The following is a 7,905-nucleotide window of genomic DNA, read 5'->3' on the forward strand; positions in this document are numbered from 1 at the left end:
CCGAGTAGAAGCGGGATGGGACGCGGGATTTAAGTGATGGACTCGTCGAATCGGGTCCCGGACTCGACGAGTAGGCTCTGTATGGACAAAACCCTAATCTGAGGGTTCCACCCTATTTAAACAACCTTATACAGCCTCCATCGCCCCTTTATGCTCCCAAAAACCCTCTATAGAAAACCCTAGCCGTTGTTGAAGCAATCTAAGCCATTTTGGTGGATTTTGGTGTTGATAGTCTTAAGAAGGAAGGAGAAAGGCTTGAGGAAACAAGAGGAGACCAGAAGGGTTCGAGTTTGTGCTTCATCTTCAGCCATCAGAAGGTATAAAGTTGCTAACTTGCTTGTTCATTTGCTAGATACCATTTTGTGGAGATTTAGGGCTTTTTTTAAAGCCATTTTAGGTAACCAACCATGAATGCAAGCGTGGTTGGGGACAAGGCTTCGGATCTAGGTCCTTAAAGGGGTCACAAGGCAGAAAGTGGGTGCTTTTACGCCCAAGAAAGACTCCATGCAACCCAAGAGCTTGTTGTAGGACCTTTTGGACTCAAAGTCCCATGCATGCACGTAAAGTTTGTAACTTTACGTGCTAGAACGATTGTAGGAGCCCAGATCTACCTTTTGGTCAAGTGTTGTACCTCAGAAATCGAGGATTTAGTGTGTGGATGTCATCGACTCAGCGAGTCCGTTCTTGGGACTCGACGAGTCCAAGGCTTTGAGTCCCATATCTGTTGAGGGTCAAAAGGACTCAGTTGGGTGTTAGAAGGGTTGTAACAAGACAGAAAGAGTGACCCAACGCATTGGACTTAATTTTAGACCTGGAGTTCATGGGACTCGACGAGTGCTAGAACAGACTCGGCGAGTCCAAGGCAATCTTCTTAAGGTTGAAGATGAACTCGACGAGTTGTTCATACAACTCGGCGAGTCAAGGTCAGGACTTGTTCATCAGTTGAAGGTGAACTCGACGAGTGTTCATCCGACTCGGCGAGTCGGATGAAGGTTCATTGATGTTCGTAAGGAAGGGGAACTCGTCGAGTCGTTGCCAAACTTGACGAGTCGAGTCGTGGATAAGGACGAGTAAAGGGAAGGGACTCGACTAGTTGACGGCCCAACTCGGCGAGTCGGGTCAACTGGAAGTTGACTTTGACTTGGACTTGGTTGGGGGTAAAATGGTCATTTTACCCTAAGAGTAGATATCAGTTTCTAACTGAGTGTTTGTGGGGATTGTAGCCGGAGGATTTCCGGAGCAGCAGCGGACGGAGGTTTCCCGCACAGATTATCAGCAGCTTCTTGTACGAGGTGAGTTACCTTCCAGTAGGGGTGGGTCTAAGGCCACAATGCCGGCCCACCAAAGAGGAGTATTCGAAAGATGATTGTCTTTGTGATAATTATCTTGGTTTGGTTATGTGCTTTGGTCACGAGTATTATCTGCATGATATGTTACGTGTATTGTAGGGATTAGGTTCCCTGACAGCGGCCCCTAGGGCCGTAGGGTAGGTCAGTACCCGGATATGCCTGACTGCGTGTTTGTACCTTGCTGTTGTATGCTAGTGGTAGGGGGTGGAATAATCCCCAGTTACCGGTTGAAAGATACCGACGATCGTTACCGGTTGAAAGATACCGATGACGGTTACCGGTTGAAAGATACCGATGACGGTTACCGGTTGAAAGATACCGATGATGGTTACCGATTGAAAGATATCGATGATGATTACCGGTTGAAAGATACCGACGAGGGTTACCGGTTGGAAGATACCGATGATGATTACCGGTTGAAAGATACCGATGATATTGCTTGGTATGTGGTATGATGGGGGAACTCACTAAGCTTTGTGCTTACGGTTTCAGTTTTGGTTTCAGGTACCTCTTCGTCTAAGGGGAAGGAGCCGGTGGCGTAGCATCGCATCACACACACACATGATTTCCGCATGGAGTTTTCTGGGATTGTACTCTGATATGTTATTACTTTATGACTTGGGTTTTCAGACATGATTCATTATTTATGAGATGATGTGTTTTCACAGTATTTTCTTATGAATGTTTTTATAAGTCGGTTAATTAAAAAGAAATTTTTGGACTTGAAAATTGGGATGTTACAGTCGTCTTATTTAGTTGCTCTTCTGAATCGGAGACGAGCTTTTCTTTTCCTTTAACATCCTTGAGAGGAGTTTGATTCGATTGAGAGCGAGGATGATTGTTTTTTGCGGCGAACTTTCTTGGTGATGATGACCTGTTAGCGAGATTGCCCTTTTGTTTCTGTGAAGCACAAGAATGACAGTGGGAACACTGCTTGGATTTCACCTACGAATTTGCTTTCGCTCTTTGAGAGGAAGACTTTTCTTTATGCACATAGTTAGAGTTATGGGATTGCCAAAACTGCTTCCTTTCGTTGAGATTCTTCTGATATCTACTGTTTCGTTGACGCTTTTGCTCTGCAAGTTGCTAGGAAGATTTGTCAATATTCACATTCGGTTTCGGTTTCCTTGCATGAGTTTCGCTCCTTACTGACTGAGATTCGCTTTTCCTTTTGGTCTCGCTTTGAGCTTCTTTTGTACCACTTGTACTTGCTTTAGTGAAGTTAGATGGCTTATTGATTGGTTTAGCCACATATCTGCCTTTCACCCTCCAAGAGGTTCGTTCTGATAATCCTTTCGTTTCATCTGCATTATCAATCGCGGCAGACCAAAAGTACTCATCACAGCCATCAACATTATCTTCATCTACCAAGGAAGTTAGCTCAACAGTTTGTTTCTTGGTAACTCCAGTGGTGGCGTACACTTGATTCGGTACAGTTTGTACCTTTCGGTATACCACTGCCTTTTTCTTTCAGGACTTTGCTTTGGTCTTTAGACGATCAAGCGAACTCAACAGAGTTTTCAGATATAAGCACTTTTGTTGGTTTGGGTTCGGTTTTAACAAATTCAGAACAGTCAACCACGTCCTCTACAGAAATTTCACTCATATCATTGTCCTCATCAAATTCAGAAGTATTGTCGGCATCAATCTTGTTTTCCGAACTTAACTTGGTACTCAATGAATCAAAAATCTGTACGGTTTCGGTCTTAATTTTCAACTTGTCATTTTCGTCCAATAAGTTTTTAAGCATGTCCTTGTGGTCTTTTGACTTAATAAAGGACTCAATTTTGTCCAGACCAATCCTATAGGCATCAGTGGTTTCTTCTGATGAGACAATTGATTTACAGTTATAACAATCAACATCTATTTCGTCTTCCATTAGTTCAAGAAAAGGAAAAATCATTTTGTGAATCTTTTTGCCAATATCGCAATCTAGATGCAACTGAGTAATATTTGTATAAAGACGCTTAGCAATTAAACAAAAAATATTCCTTTGTTTCAAAATTTTCAAATTGTCTCTTTGAAAATATATCAATTCGTATCTTGCCCTAACCAACTCTAACTTCTTCTGCTCTATCCAAATCCTTCGCTCCTCACTCTTGGACGACACCCTGCTAATTTGATCAGTTAAGTTAGCATTTGTGAGGCGAGTTTGTTTTAGGCTACCACTTAGACTAGAAAATTTAGATTTTAAATCATTTAATTCCTTTTCATAGTTAGAAACGAGTATTTTGAGTGTTTCAAGGATATAATTTACCTTCTTGATCAACTGCTCACATTCGTTGATCTGTTCTCCAACCGGCTTCGTTGTGAAGCATCTATCCTCCCTCTCTTTCGCTTCATCATCCCCGCCATCTGTAGTGTAACCTCTCATTTGTAACACTCCAGCCGTCACCATCAGACATTTTCCTGCCAAACAAGAACCTTCTTCTTTCGCTACGAATGCCCTGCCATGAGTGGGCTTGCATACTTCCGAATCAGTAGACCAGACCTCTACTCCACCGAACTCGTTTTCCTCAACATTTTCCTGCACAAGTAACACAGGCATGGATTTATCGTTAGACTTCTTTTTATTGGCTTCTTCAAGCTTACGCGTGTGGTAAGCTTCATCGTTTTCACCCTCTTTCTTCTCATTCAATCTTCTTAACATGCATTCCTTTGCTAGATGGTTTTTGCCATGACAATAATTGCAGTCATAGCCCGAGTCACCCACAAGTTTGCTCTTTTTCTTTTCCTCTTCTTTCTGAGGAGCACTCTTAATCTCCTCTTTCGCCTTCTCCGAACTATAGCTTCCCTGCCAGTTTCGGTTCTTGGCTGGGAACTTCTTTCTTGCAAACCGCTTGGGATTGGATACCATCAGTGCATATTCTTCGTCTGTCAGATCACATTCAGAAAGGTTAGACTCTATTTCTTCTTCAATCAAATTCTTACCCTTTGAGAGAAGAGCCAATGATCCCATTCCGGAAACTACTTTCGTTTCCTTGGTCACAACACTTTCATGAGACTTGAGAATTCCCACGAGCTTCGCCAACGAATAGGATTTAAACTGTTCATGAGCTTTAACAGTTGAAACCACAACCATCCATTCTGGCCTTAGACCATTCATAAAGGTGACTTTCTGCTCGATCACCTCTCTGCCAATTCCATGCTTGATCATCTTGCTGAGAAGATGGTTGTAACGATCAAATGTTTGAGTGAGACTTTCATCTTGCTTTTTCTTGAAGTCACCAAACTCTGAAAGCAGAAGAGTTTGAGTGGAATGTTCGAGATCCTCATTGGTGGAATACAACTCCTTAAGCCGGTCCCAAATCTCCTTTGCAGTGGTACATGCACTCACCAGACAAAAGGTGTCAGATTGTAAAGCGAATCTGATCATCCTCATTGCTTTTACGTTGCTGAGCAGTTTGTCCTTCTCGTCTTGAGTAACATCTTTTATGTCAATCATCAACTGATTATACTCCTTTTGAGTCTTGATGGTTCTTTCGGTTCCAGCATGAGAAAAAGGACCCACGGTAATTGCCTCCCAGATTAAATATTCGTTGTCCTCTGAACCAAGGACATAATATTCAAAGTGAAGAGCCCATACTTCATACTCTTGAGTATACAAGATTGGAATCCTTGTAGTCGAACCAATGTTGTTAGAGATGTTAATGGGATTGGTTTGAGAGTCGTCGTGAGACATAATGATTTGATTTGTTTACCTGTCAAGAATCAGACTTGTAAAGCGGTATTAGGGTAATATGAAGATCTATGAATAACGTCAATGAAGAGATGACGGCTCAACAGATTCAATAAAAGCGGAAACCCTAAAAAGATATTCTTCAAACAGAAGAGATGCGTATGATTTACACAGCCTCCTGCTCTGATACCAATTGATGAGATTAAAATGTTTAGATCAATAAGATTCTTAAACAGATAAATCAAGAACACAATGAAAATAAGAACACCAGATGAATCAATGCTTATGTCGAATGATTAATCAGTCACGACCTCAGAAGAACTCTATAAAGAATTGATACTGTAGAGGTGTGCTAGGGTTACAATACGATCAAAAGAATAAACTGTCAAAAAACGTACATACTAAGGTGCATGCATGCACTATATAAAGTAAACCTTAATCAATGTAAAACGGCTGGACAGGCCCATAACCGAGAACATAATAGACCTAGACAAAAGGCCCAATGACGCAACACTTCATAACTCAACAGAATTGCATAAGAAACCACCTGATTTCAAAGTGTTTTGCGACAAATTAATATGTTGCTAATTATGTCATTGTTTGCCTTTAGCAACGAATTTCCGATGAAAATTTCCGTTGATAATTCCTATGTTTCTAGTACGTTAAACAAATTATGGGCTCCTTCACAACACCTTCACAAGAGAGCCATGTGCTGTTTTTACTACTAATTATAATTGTAACAATTATATAATATTTTTCCTAACTAATTACTATTTGGTTAACTACTTAACAATATTTGGAGTTTTTTTTCACTACCACTCAGTTACATACATGTACTTAGTGCTTAATTACTTTCATATTTTGTACATCTAACCTCCCTTTCATTAAATAACTAGATGTGAGACCCGTGTATTACACAAGTTTATTAAAAGAAAGTTTTGGTAACCACAAAGACCATGTTCATAAAAAAATAAGTAACGATTGAGTTTGTGACCTTTTGGTAAACTGCATTGACTATTTATGTTATTTGGTCTTAATTAATCTATACTAATAAAATTAATTAATATGAATTCACAAATGGAATGTACTATCTACATTAATATACATATACATTAATTAATATATTAATAGGAAGAGGAATTCAAAATTAGAAAGTTATTATGTACATTAATTAATATATTTATAAAATTAATTAATATGAGGTGACATTTAATAGGTGAGATTTGAATAAAAAAGAAAAAAAAACTATAAAAATGACAAGTGGATATTAAATAATTCAAAAAAATCTAGAAAATGACAAGTTTCAAAATGAAGGAGAAGAGGACATGTGGCAAAATCATTCTTATTTATTAGGGTAGAAGTTTTGGTAACCACAAAGACCATGTTCATAAAAAAAAGTAACGATTGAGTTTGTGACCTTTCGGTAAACCGCATTGACTATTTATGTTATTTGGTCTTAATTAATCTATACTAATAAAATTAATTAATATGAATTCACAAATGGAATGTACTATCTAAATTAATATACATATACATTAATTAATATATTAGTAGAAAGAGGAATTCAAAAATAAAAAGTTATTATGTACATTAATTAATATATTTATAAAATTAATTAATATGAGGTGGCATTTAGGTGAGATTTGAATAAAAAAGAAAAAAAAACTATAAAAATAACAAGTGGATATTAAATAATTCAAAAAATTCTAGAAAATAACAAATATCAAAATGAAATAGAGGAGGACATGTGGTAAAATCATTCTTATTTATTAGGGCAAATATTTAATTTTATCATGTTAATTTATTTAATTTGTAAATATTTGTTATCTTCAATGTGAGCTTTTTCTAACTAATTACTATTTGATTGACCACTTAATCATGGAATTGTTTTCATTACCACTCGATACATATATTTAATGTGTAATTACTTACAAATTTTGTATATCTAACCATTTTTTCATTTAGTAATATTTAATTTTACCATGTTAATTTTCTTAAGTTTTAAATATTTGTTATCTTTTACTTATTAATTTACTAGGTGCAAGACATCTTTACTATACGAGTTGATTAAAAAAAATTAAATACAATGTGTATGATTAAATAATTTTTAAAGTAAAATTTTGAAATAAATACAAACGAAATGATGAATAATTAAATAATTCAATCTATATTAATAAAAAAAATTATTTACATGTTTTAAATAACTGTGTTGAATATCGAGATGTAAAAATTAAACATTTTTTAAAGTAAACTTTCAAAATAAATACAAAAAAATGAATAAGTGGGTAACTAAATTTATACTAATAAAAAAACTATTAACATATTGTAAATAATTATTATGCATAATAAATTTTTAAAAACTTTTTTGAATACAACATTAAATATCATATTGGTAAAATTACCGTCATTGTCGAAAAGTAATATTTTTAATCAATCTCTGCTTTTAACTATGGACAATGCAACATACAATTGCTTATGAGTAAACATTGGTTGTCTAAATACAACCCCCACATTTGATAGCGACTGTCCTTGACTATTGTTTATTGTCATTGTAAAACATATATCTAGTGAATATTGTCTTCTTTGAAATGTGAAAAGAATCATTTCATTCGAAGGCGTCAAAGACATTATTGGAATAAACGTACAGTTTCCTATATTACTTCCGGAAATTACGTCGAAACGTATACGAATTCAAATTTATATCGACACGTACATAAAAAGCAAGTAATTTTTTTTTTGTAAAATTAAGGACTGAAAGTTCTAAATTTACGTCGAAATGTTAACCACCTTGAATTTATACCGACACATACATAAAAATAAATACATAAAAGTAGTTTTTTTTAAGTTAACGAATGAAAATTATTATATGTGACATGG

Source organism: Lactuca virosa, chromosome 3 (genome assembly GCF_052849685.1).
Source record: "Lactuca virosa cultivar CGN04683 chromosome 3, Lactuca_virosa_CGN04683_v6, whole genome shotgun sequence".
NCBI classification, from domain to species: Eukaryota; Viridiplantae; Streptophyta; class Magnoliopsida; order Asterales; family Asteraceae; genus Lactuca; species Lactuca virosa.